The sequence below is a fragment of the Jaculus jaculus genome, chromosome 3 (assembly GCF_020740685.1).
Source record: "Jaculus jaculus isolate mJacJac1 chromosome 3, mJacJac1.mat.Y.cur, whole genome shotgun sequence".
In the NCBI taxonomy this organism is placed as follows: domain Eukaryota; kingdom Metazoa; phylum Chordata; class Mammalia; order Rodentia; family Dipodidae; genus Jaculus; species Jaculus jaculus.
The window spans coordinates 44,935,573-44,947,801 of record NC_059104.1 but is presented as its reverse complement, the minus strand read 5'-3'; the positions used below and the strand labels follow the sequence as shown (position 1 = coordinate 44,947,801).

Sequence of the window (12,229 nt, the reverse complement as noted above, 5' to 3'; positions counted from 1 at the left end):
GATAGAAATAATAAAATTCAATGTAATTTTAAGAGAATTTCCTTGATCCTCTAAGATTAATGTCCCTATTGAAGAAAAAAAAAAAAAAACCCTTATACAGTGGCTGTCACAGCCCTTCCATTCTTTTCTGTAACCATACAACTGATCATATGCACTGAGTTGTTGGGAATCCCCAGTCCGCTAGCTCATAAGAGCTGGAGACCTTCACTGCCTGCTGCAACTCTTACCACTTGGAAAAAAATGGTTGAAGTCGATTCCCTGAGAAAGATTTCCACTGGTACTAGGGCTGGGATTGAGAGGGGCTTAATTCAGAAACAAGTGAGAAAAGCTCTTGAAGCAGTGTTTGGCAAACATGGTTGAATAGTGGAAGTACTTTTGATGAAGGACCATGAAACCAACATATCAAGAGGGTTAGCGTTTTTGACTTTTGAACAATGCCATGAATACATTCAGAAACATGAATGGAAAGTCTCTGGATGTCAAAGCCATGAAGGTGAAGCCATGAAGCCATCACTCTCCCAAACATCTCCCAGAGGTCTTCGAGGGAGAAGTGGAGGAACTAGGACCACCCCTCACATGAGGACGCATAGATGATGATGGATAGTCAATGAATTTCATGACTTCTTTCAGGGAAAGCTTCCCGTAAAATGAGGACCACCACTTAATGGAGGTCCTCCTTGTGAAAGATCAGTTCCTCCGGGACCTTTCTGCAGCAGCAGTGGAGTGGGAGGTGGAGCCCTGTGTCACATGGAAGAGATAGTTATGGAGGCCCACCATGAATGAAGCCCCTACCTTCTGATAGAGATGTTTATTTGTCTCCCAGAGATGATGGATATTCTAAAGACAGCTATTCAAGCAAAGATTATTCAGGTTCCCATGACACAAGAGATTATTCATATCTACCATAACAATGGTCATTCCAGTTCACATGACGATGGCCTATCAAGAGGCTATAGTGACAGAGATGGACATGGTTGGGATGGGTACTACTCAGATCATCCCAGCCAAGGCTCCTGCAGAGATTCATATGAGAGTTATGGTGACTCACTAGTGCTCCAGCTACAAGAGGGCTCCTGCCATCTTACGTTGGAAGCTGTTGCTCTGATGATTGCAGCAGCTCACCAGATGGATATGGTTGAAGTCATTTACTCAAGCAGCCAGAGTGATATCTACTCAAGTGGTCATGATCACGTTGTCAGACACAAATGAGGGCTGCCCCCTCCATAGAAGGGGGTTACCCTCCCACGTGATTCCTACAGCAGTCCAAGCCTGAGGAGTATCAAGAGGAGGTGGCCATGGAGGAAACCAATCTGATAGAGGGGGGCAGAAGCAGATAATAGAAATTAACAATATTTTGGACAAAAATCCCCATTAAAAGAAGCTAACAAAAAAAGTGGAAACTTCTGTCACAACTTCCCAAGAACTAAAAACAAACAAACAAAAAAAAGTGTGTTTAAAAATTCCTGTTTAAGTTCCTGTTCATAAATTTTATGTTATTGAAAGGAAAAAAATAAGTTAAATATGCTTTAATTTTGATGTTGTTTACAACAAGCAAATGTTAGCAATTCGTTAAGGCTTGACTCATACTAGTGTTATAATTTTTAAAGTAAAAGTGTCTCTTTCTATGTGATTTTCCTCAGTAAATGAGACAAACAATTCTAAGATCTTCCACAAACATGTAACCACCTGGATGTCCTTGGTCTCCATTGAGAGAATGAACAATCCTAACTATGCATAAAAGCCAGTTATTAGATTATGGTTGGGATTTCCTACTCTTAGATTCCAGAATGTCTTCCAACTGAAATCTTAAGATTCTCAGTATGATCCTGAGATGAGATACATAGGAAAGTGCTATTCACCCAGAAACCCACAAAAAGCAAATGGATTATACTGATCATACTTTGATTTTCTAATATTTCTTTGAGAATGTGCAAGAACCTCCCTTTTACCATCCCCCTGGTAAGTGTGTGTTAAACAATTACAAATTACTAAATAAAAAGTTTGGCCCAAACAAAAACAAAACAAAAGCAAAACAAAACAAAAACAGAAAACAACAACAACAAAAACACCAAGAGAGTACAGCTGTCTCTGGCATGTGAAACATAGTAAGAAGGGAGCCAAATGCATGCCAAGGGGTGGGCTCTCAAAGTGATCCAAACAAACAAGTTGGCACTCTGATACATAATTCCAGACTCCATAATGTGAAAATATAGATTTATCTTGCATAAGACACATAAATACTCACTTTTTTATGATGGCACATGGAAAAATAAAGGATGAGACAAAAAATACACTGTTATTAATAAAACTATGATTGAACAGTAGAGACAGTGCTCAGTGGTTAAAGGTCATTGCTTGCAAAGCCTGAGGGCTCCGGTTATATTCTCTTTAGTTCCCATGTAAAGCCAGAATCACAAAGTGGCATGTGCATTTGGAGTTTGGAGGGTTTGTTTGTTTGTTTTTTGTAGTGGCAGGAGGTCCTGGCATTGCAATACGTTCTATCTGCTATCTATAGGCCTGTCTATCCATCATCTATCTACCTCTTATGTACATGTGTGCAAATAAAAAATGTTAAGCTCATATTAATACTTTATGTATTTATATCAGTGAATCTATATTCTTAAAAATTAATGCATTCTTAAAAAACGAATTACTGGCCAGGCGTGGTGGTGCACGCCTTTAATCCCAGCCCTCAGGAGGCAGAGGTAGGAGGATCGCCATGAGTTCAAGGCCACCCTGAGACTACATAGTGAATTCCAGGTCAGCCTGGGCTAGAGTGAGACCCTACCTCGAAAACCAAAAAAAAAAAAACAAATTACTAAACTTTTACTGAAAAATGCATAAGTGCTCTTTATATCCCACAGGTACTCCAAAAGAATGAGAGAAAATTCAAAAATAAGGAAACCTTAAGGAGGCTACTTGAACAGGTGACTATGTAGGGGAGAAAGTGTTTCATTGGTACAGAGAGAATTCCTTTCTTAGTTAAAAATTTAAAAAAACAAGTTTTTGCAGTTTTGCTCATGTTTCCTCCCTCTTCATAGGACAGCAATGCTAGTATGCAAACTAGTTGTCGTGTAAATCTCTGGTGAAAGATGTTTCTAGAGTAAAACATAGTAACAGAAATCAGGTGTTGGAAATCTATCATGCCTTGGGCAGCTGCCTCTCCATCTGTACACTGTTCACATTCAAGCCCAGAGTAGAAGAGTATGGAGTTATTTCCTCTTCTCTCTCTGTCTTCCGTCTCCCTTTGCTTAGGCAGGCATGCCCTTCTGACATGAGGAACAAATCTGGTGTCTGCCCTTATACTTCATCTTATCCATCAGTAATTATATTAGTCAGTGTCCTATTCGCAAAGGAAAAAGTGTTCTGCGTGTTAGTTACTTGTGCTTTGCCATACAACATAAGCAATTTAAAGGAGGAAGGGTGAATTGGGCTCATGGTGTCAGAGTTTTGATTATAGACTGGCTGGTCTTTCTGGGTTCATGGGGAAACAAACTATAATAGGAGGAGGAATATGTCATAGAAGCCACTCACCTCATGGAGAACAGGAAACATGAAGACAAAGATGGTTGGCCAGTATACAATGCAGTCCCCAGGACATTTCCTTAGAGGCCTGCTTCCTCCAGTTCCATCTTAAACTGTCCAGAAACTCTAGACCAATCCTTTCATACATGTGCCTTCTGTGGGGCCACTTTAGAGCCAAACCATAACACAGCACTAATGAGTATTGGGATTGATAGCTAACTACTTGTGAGAGAAATATAGAAATAAAGGACTCCAGGAGAATTTCCGAGTGACTAGTACGTTTACTCTGAGCTGCTGAACACAAATTGGAACTTCTCAGAGGGAAGTAGAGATTCATGTCTGTGTGTGTGTGTGTGTGTGTGTGTATGTGTGTGTGTGTGTGCATGTGCACTGACACTGTGGTCTCAGAGGGTCCTGACCATGTCCAGTGATGGAACTGAAGATGTTTCTTCTAGACTATTGTTTGCACAGAAACTATACTCAACTATTAGCAATACTTACAAATAATTTTATAAATCAAAACAATTTAATGTAATAATAAAAGACTTTCACTTCTGAGCCCTTGGTACATGAGTATGATGCTTCGACCTATAGAAATCTTATGATTATATGAAATGAGTAAGAATAATTTCATATATTTTCCATATGTATTATTTCTCAAAGTTTCATCTGTGCTAACTAGGTAGTTCACCGCTTACTATTGTTTAATATCTCAAGGTTTTAAATTGAATGTATGAAGCTACCTATTTTTGATATGTGCATAGAGTAATGCATATGCACATATGCATATTTGTATATATACAAATTTGTATATTATTTATGTGCATATATATGAATTATGCATGTGCATATATATGAATTTTTAAATCAAAAATAAAATAAAAATGGTTAGAGGATATAAAATTCATGATTGCTAAATAAGGTTCGAAGGACTGGAAATCAAGGTTTACTAACAATTTATAAGGGCATAGCTAACAGTAGGATCAATGAAATATGAAGTCTGAGACAGCCAACATATTTCTCCAGGTTATTCTCATTATATTCCTTTCTCTGTAATATTTTTACTTATAACCCTTCCACGAGTCAGAATAATTCCATAAAGCAATTCTTAAGTAAAATTAAATTAGTACCATGGTACAGCTATAACCTTGCTTGTCATCCACTATGAAATTCTATTCTTGGCTCACCATTGTATAAAGTATGGCAAAGGAGCATGCAGATAGGTAGAAAGTACAATTTTATATACTTTGCAAAGATGAAAAACATGGGTGGATCTCAAACTACTCTGACTGCAGCAAAGACTTTTCTTAGTCTGGAGTAGTCTGAGTAGGATGAGGGCCTTATTAGAGCAGCAAGATTCTTCACTCTTGCACCGTGTGTCAGCCTCCTATCTTCTGGAATTTTTCGTGTCAGTTGCATGCTTGGAAATGGTACGTGACTGTGAGATTTGTGGGGAAAAATTTCAACATTATGTATCAGCAAATAAGACTCATCAGTTAGTAGTTCTGAAGGAAATAATCACAATCAAACTAGAAAACATACGGAAGCTGGAACCCTGAAGGTTTTAGAAGTTTTATATGACCATATACATGATGAGTTGGCAATAAGGACACTTAGTGTGCAAAGCAACGCTGAGTGAACTCTAGGTATCAACTCAAAGATATCCTCACCCTAAGGTCTTATAATATGTCCACATTTACAACAAAAAGATATTTGAAGCATGGTGACTGATGATGAAGAAGCCAATTTATTGCTAGATCTGTCTCTTCATCCTAAGAATCCCTGAGGTTAGTGTTAGTCCAGGACACACTTGGTTGGCTATACCAAAAAGCAGAAGGTCAGATGTGACCCTTGTAACAAATTTAATAACTGTTGTCCCCAGGAAAGGGCAACTAGTAATACTATATCCATAGCAGCTTTAGTACTTTCTGCAATGCAAAGATCAAATTTGGTGATAAGACAAGAAGAGGTGCTGTGAGAGTAAGAGTCAACCCTTCAGTCACCCTCTTTGTTACTTTCACAAACAGCATGACAATTTGAGTCCTTACACCTGGGCCAGAGTGACTTCCATGTCCACAGAGCAGTGATAAGCTTGCAAGGGAAAGCCCAGCCCAGGAAAACTCAAAGCAAAAGCCTAGAGAACATAAAGAGATCAAGTTGCAACAAATTACTCTCAGAAATTACACAGAGGCCATTTCCCAAAAGTAGTGCTGCAACTACCAGGGGCAGAGGGAAAAATAGAGAAAACGTGGGCTGCATTTACTATGCCTGGAGTCTATTGTCCTTCTGGACCTCAGCTAACGTGCAATGATTTCCTTACATCCAAAATGTCAGAAAGAATTTATCTCACTTTTTACCAGTGCATCGAGGACTCTAGTGCATGTTTTGAGGTGTAACAGGGTATTATCTGCCCCGGAGTCTCTGATTTTCTAGCAACTGATGGCAAAACCTGCCAAGGCAAAGCTGTCACAGAATTACCAAAAACTAAAAAAGAAAGAAAGAAAAGAAAACAGAAATGCAAAACTGCCTTTCCTGCTGACTCTACGTAGCCTGATACAGTTTGCTCTAACCAAAGAACTCTCTAAATCTCTTGGTTACAGAATGTTTCCAGAGGATATATAAAATAGATAACAACTTTCAGTTTCAAGGGACTTTTTTTTCTTTGCTTCAATATTAAACCATTTTTTGCCGTTGATTCACAGTAAGAGGTTTTACTCATTTCAAGTGGAAACTCAACACATTAGGTGCAGGTTTTTCATATAAAGGCTCAAGTGATTATTGAAACAAAGTCTTGAATGTCTGGATGTTGACAAGTGTTTATGATGCAGACCCTGTCCTGTCCTACAGCCAAGCTCCTCATTCATTAGCTGGGGAGCCTAAGCCACATACTTAATTTGTGGATGCTTAGTATTGTATTGAAGAACAAAAGTTTTTCTGCAATATATCACAGGACTGTAGTGAATATAGAATAAATGAATAAAGATCTAAAGAACTGTGCCAGGGCTATAATAAATGCTCCATGAATCATTTGTTCCTTATCCTGGTATAGATTTGCTTGAAAGTCTGTTATATTCAAATATTCCCATGACCATCTTTGAATAGGATCTATCACAAAAGATAACAAAAGTAAAAGAAGCAGGCAGATAGTTCATAACAAAAAAAAAAAAAAAAGGTAGAACAGATAGGGACTTAAAATTTTATTCCCAAGACCATTATATTACTACTTAAGTCTTGTAACTTTAAGTCACTATAGGCATTTTCCATAATTTATTGCTTATAACTATCTATCCTCCCATTAATCATACTGAGTTACATCATTTGAAAACTAAAATCATCATCCTATAAAGTTTTTATATCTTATGTTTGCTTGTGTAATCTGTGTGATGCTGTTGTATTCATTGTGAGAAAACCCAAAGATCTACTTGTATCCAGTAGCTGACATTTTAAGTGTAATGATGTAGCTGATGTTTGGAGTGATTTTCCCTTTACCCACTGCAAACTTCCAAAAAATAATTCTCTGATGGAAAACTTAGAAACATGTACCTTTTCCTTTGTATCAGCTAACTGTCCCCCATGATTCTTTTGTTCTGCCTCTTACAAACAGCGAGGAGCTGTGTAGGAAGAGCCTCTCAGCAAAGCAAAGCAGAGACACCCCACCTTTAGTTGCTGCATTCTGTTTTCTGACTCTCTTATTTCAGCCAGTCATGAAAATGCCAAGATTTAAATTGTGAGAGTTGGTGATGGCATTTCAATAGGTCTCCACAAAGTTTATGAGTGCTTTATAAAATGCTTTGTCTTCATTGTAAAAAGAGACAAAAAAAAAAAAAAGGGAAATGCAGATGAGTGACCAGAATCAAGTTATTTATAATCCAATCACCAAAGCAGCCACACAAAAATATGTACGAGTGAGGATGAATTATTTCTCATGCTTCATATTATCTACATTACAATCAGGTAGATATGCAAATAAAATATGTAAATGGAAGGGATTGTGAAAACCAAGTTGATATCACTTGATGTTAGCATGATATGAGGAGGATTTTTCCACATTATTGAATATGCTTTGAACACATAATATTTAATGGGTGAAATTTTTTATATCAATGTGTTATTTTTTTTTCCTTTACTTGGACTAATACTAGAGAATTTATTTGACATTTGCTGTATATATTTTGGAAAATTAACATTTCTGTGATATTTGATTAATGCTTTGCAAACTATATGGAATATAAAATTGTTTGATTCGTAATTATTTTCTTAGATTTACCTTAATTGGTAAAGGTACAGATAAAAGGGCCAATTTGCTTTCAAAAACTCTGAACTAATTTTCATGCACATTTGAAGAATAGGGGTAACAGTAAATATTTGTTCAGACTTACGCAATATGAAAGGCAGAGATGCTATAGCATTTAAAAATACATTTTCAAAATTATTGAGAAAGCACTATTCCTACACAGGCTTTTTGTGGTTTTTGTTGTTGTTGTTGTTGTTGTTGCTACTGTTGTTGTTATTGCTGCTTTTGAGGCAGTGTCTTGCTCCAGTCCAGGCTGATCAGGAATTCACTATATAGTCACCGTGTGGCCTTGAGCTCACAGTGATCTTCTTACCTCTGCCTTCCAAGTGCTGGAATGAAAGGTGTGTGCCAACATGCCTAGCAGTGCCAGCTTATTAATCTCTGTAAAAATTAGAACATTTTTATAATTTATTTGAATAAGATATATTTTACAAAATGTTCATTAAATGCATATCTATTGTTATGATTTAACACACATAGTTTTTGATTTATCATTTTTTAAAACATCTTTAGAGTAAAATTGAAGTTAATTCTGCATTTGTTATCAGCACCCATATATTTATAGTGTGCTAATTTTGTTATATATACATATAAGATATTTGAACTCTTATTCTCTAAACCGTTTCAGGGGTAGGTTCTAATCAACTATTCTAAATAAAAATTTAAATTTAAAATTAATTAAATTTTGATAAAAAAAACAAACAAATTTATGGGCAGTGGAAATGGCTTAATTGGCAATGCACTAACTGATTAAGCCCTGAGTTTGTATCCCCACCATCCATGTAAAATCAAGGAATGATAGACTGTGGCTATAATACCAGCCCTGGAGAAGTAAAGATGAAAGAAAATTTAGGGCTTGCTGGATAGCTAATCTAACCAAATAGGCGAGCTACAGATTCAATGAGTTATTATATCTCAAAAAATAAAGGAATGCAAGAGTTTGCCAGAAGCTCACAGATGAGATTGCCTAAGAAACATGGGGGTGAACAATGAGATACCCTTTGATTCAGCTGCTCCCCCTAAGGTTCTTTTGAGGGTTCCACCTTTTTAGACTTCCAGGATATAGCATTCTATGGCACCAGTTCAATTTGAGTTCAGTTTTGTGTTCCTTCCCCCACTCTTCCCCTTCCCCGAGCCCTACCCTCCCTATGGTCCAAGCCTGGAGATGCACTTCAGGTATGTCAGCAACTCAGGCTGATACAGTTTAGAAACCCCAGATGGTTGAGACCATGTGATGGTTGTATTTCTGTGATTGTGTGAGTTCACTTAGAATGATATGTTCCAAGTTTGACCATTTTTCTACAAATTTCAATGTGTCATTTTCTTATTGCTGAGTAGAATTCCATTGTGTAAATATACTATATCTTGATTATTCATCCAATGATGTGCACCTGGGTTGATTCCAGTTTTTAGCTCTTATGAATTGAGCAGCTATAAACATAGCTGAGCAAATATCTCTGAACTGAGAGGTAGAGCTTTAGGGTAAATGCCCAGTAAAGGAACAAGAGGGTCAATTGATAACTCTATATTTATCCTTTCAGGAGTCCCCATATTGATGTCCATGGTGGTTGTACCAAATTACATTCCCACTAATCACTAATATTTGTTTTCATTTGATTTTTTAATGTTTGCTATCTTTAGTTTTATATATTTAACCACCTTTCCCACACAAACACTTTTTAAAGTACCGCCAATTGACTTAAATTATGGTTTTATTCTATTATTTCTTTATTTTCAAATCATTATTGGTGCGGTTATTTTTTGTTGCTGAAACACAGCACCAGAGAAAGTGTAGCTGATGGCAGAGAAGTATTTATTTTGGCTTACAGCCTTGAGAAAAAGGTCCATGATAGGATTTTTCCATAGCCCAAGGAAAATAGCAGCAAGAAAGTGAGCCAAACGGTAGCGAAGGAGTGCTTGCTATAATACCTTAAGACCACTCACAACAACACACCTCCTCCAGCAAGGTTCTACCACTCAAACTGCCAACAGCTAAGAACCAACCATTCAAAACAGATGACTTTATGTGTAACACCTAATTCAAACCACAAACATTATAATTAAGTATTCAGTTCTGTATGACTTTGCTGTGATGTTTAAATGCTCTTCTCTGACTGGCTTTGTTTTTGTTTCCTGATAATAATTGCTTCCTTCATGTGCTTGTTCACTCCCCACTCCCATATTAACCATGGTTTCCTGTTTCTAAGATTCCAGCAACCTTTGTAATTTCTTCTGAAATTAACAAACAAATTGAAAAATGAACCAGTTTTATTGGGTTTTGCCTTCATTTTGTTTTCTATGGGGACAATTCTGGAACTTTCTATCCATATTATTTTCATAATATTTTGTTTTACTTCTGTTACTTTACTTTGTAACTCCCCTAAAGTATCATTATGAAATTGTAGAATAACTTGGTGAATTTTGAAGTTTTCCTCCAACTCTTGAGGGTAGTTACTCTTTATTTTTCTGCATTATTGCTGGCGTCACATTTAATACTGATGGTAACTTTCTCTTAGTACATCTAATAGCTATTTGTTACAGAGTCATAAATTACCAGTGGCAATAAATGAAATATAATCCATCATCTATTTATTTATCATCTTTCTGTTTGTACAGAATGGGAATCCAAGATCAGCTTAGTTGTGCACCTTGGGCTCAGTTTCTTAGAAGACTGAACGTGAGAGGTAGACTGGGCCTGTATAACGGCAAAACTCATTTGGAAGATTCACTTCTAAGCTCACGCCTGTGATTTTCACTAGGATTTAGGATTTTACTGGCTGTGGTTGAAATGCTAATCCCTTGCTACAGGAGCCTCTGCAATATTTTCGCATTTTAGCAAACGGAGGCATCACAGTTCTTTATAACCTAAAGTCAGAGGAGACATTCTTTTCCTTCTTTGTTATAATCTGTTCATAAAGAAATGAGTTGCCCCTAATACAGGCAACACTCCAGTTGGAAAGGACATGGAGATAGGGGTAATTTAAGATGGGCTTAAAGTCTGACAAGTAAAGAGCATTTAAGGTAGGCATCCCCTTGCTGCTGTATTCTGTCCAATTATGTGGTGAATTTTGTGCTTCACAGACATGAATGTGATGGCTACAACTCCTTTTTCTATAAGACAGATTGTTTGGTTACAAATTGCTTTGTAAAATATTTTAGTAAGCTATGCTTTCAATATCTATCTATTATTTTATAATTGTTTAATCAAATTATTTCCTGTGGTCTGTCAAGATTACTATTATGGCAGAAAATCGACCCCTCCTTTACTGATATTTTTAAATGGATTATCTTGTATTGATTCATATAGTAATTTAGATTATTTTAGTCTATTGGTACTAGAAAGATGCTACCATCTCCCTGTCCAAAGAATATAATTGATTTAATTTCCCCCTGCTCACCAAACTAGGGTTTATGATTATTTTTAACATTTTAAATTATTTATATTATTGTCATTTTGATATATTTTGATATATTTCAGTGATTATATTGAGATTGTACTGTGTTGTAATTATAATTCAAATGTCAAAAATTTTGTCAGGAAGGTAATTTTGCAATATAGTTTTGATACCTCATGGTCCTGAAATTCCATATGGAACCTTCAAATATTAATTTGTTTGTTCATGAGTATAAAATTCTTAAATAAAAGTTTTTACTTGCCAGATGTGGTGGTACATGCCTTTAATCCCAGCACTTGGGAGGCAGAGGTAGGAGGATCACCATGAGTTTGAGGCCACCCTGAGACTATATAGGGAACTGCAGGTCAGCCTGAGCTAGAGTGAGACCCTACCTCAAAAAAAAAAAAAAAAAAAAAAAAAAAGGAAAAAACAAAAAGAAAAAAATGAAAAAAAAAAAGGTCTTACTTAAATGTTAGCAGTTTATACATAAAGTTTAACATATAGATATACATTTATACATAAATTTACATGTTTTTTATTTGGGTACAGAATTCTTTCAGATTAGGATTAAGTAATTTTCACAAGGTTGATTGAAAGTGAGAATCTATTGATTCTCTGTTTCTGATTCTCACTAAAGCCATGCAATAGTTGACCCAGGCTATACTTTCTGCTTTCTTTACTTAAAATTTATGGGTATTGATACTTTTATTTGTAGTTCCTAGTACCTTTAAATTGAATTGAAGTCTCTTTCACCCATAATTATCAATTTATCTCTCACAATCTTAACATAGCTTTTCGTCTTCATTTTTACTTTAAGACATTTTTTTTTGTCTTCTGCAATGATTCTATAATGATCCAATGGTTCATATTTTTCACTGTCTTTATTTGAAATTTTTATTTTTAATTCATTGGTCTATATTATTTATAATAATTCTCACTACATTCTTATTTTGTCATTTTTTTTTAATTTTCTGATAATATAATCCACTAATTAGAAAATAAGTCATTCTATCTC

The 12,229-nt window shown here is 36.0% G+C and overlaps 1 pseudogene; it reads left to right on the top strand.

Moving 5' to 3' along the window:
• Positions 1–240: 240 nt before the first annotated feature.
• Positions 241–1,375, top strand: LOC101610948 (annotated as a pseudogene).
• Positions 1,376–12,229: the final 10,854 nt, after the last annotated feature.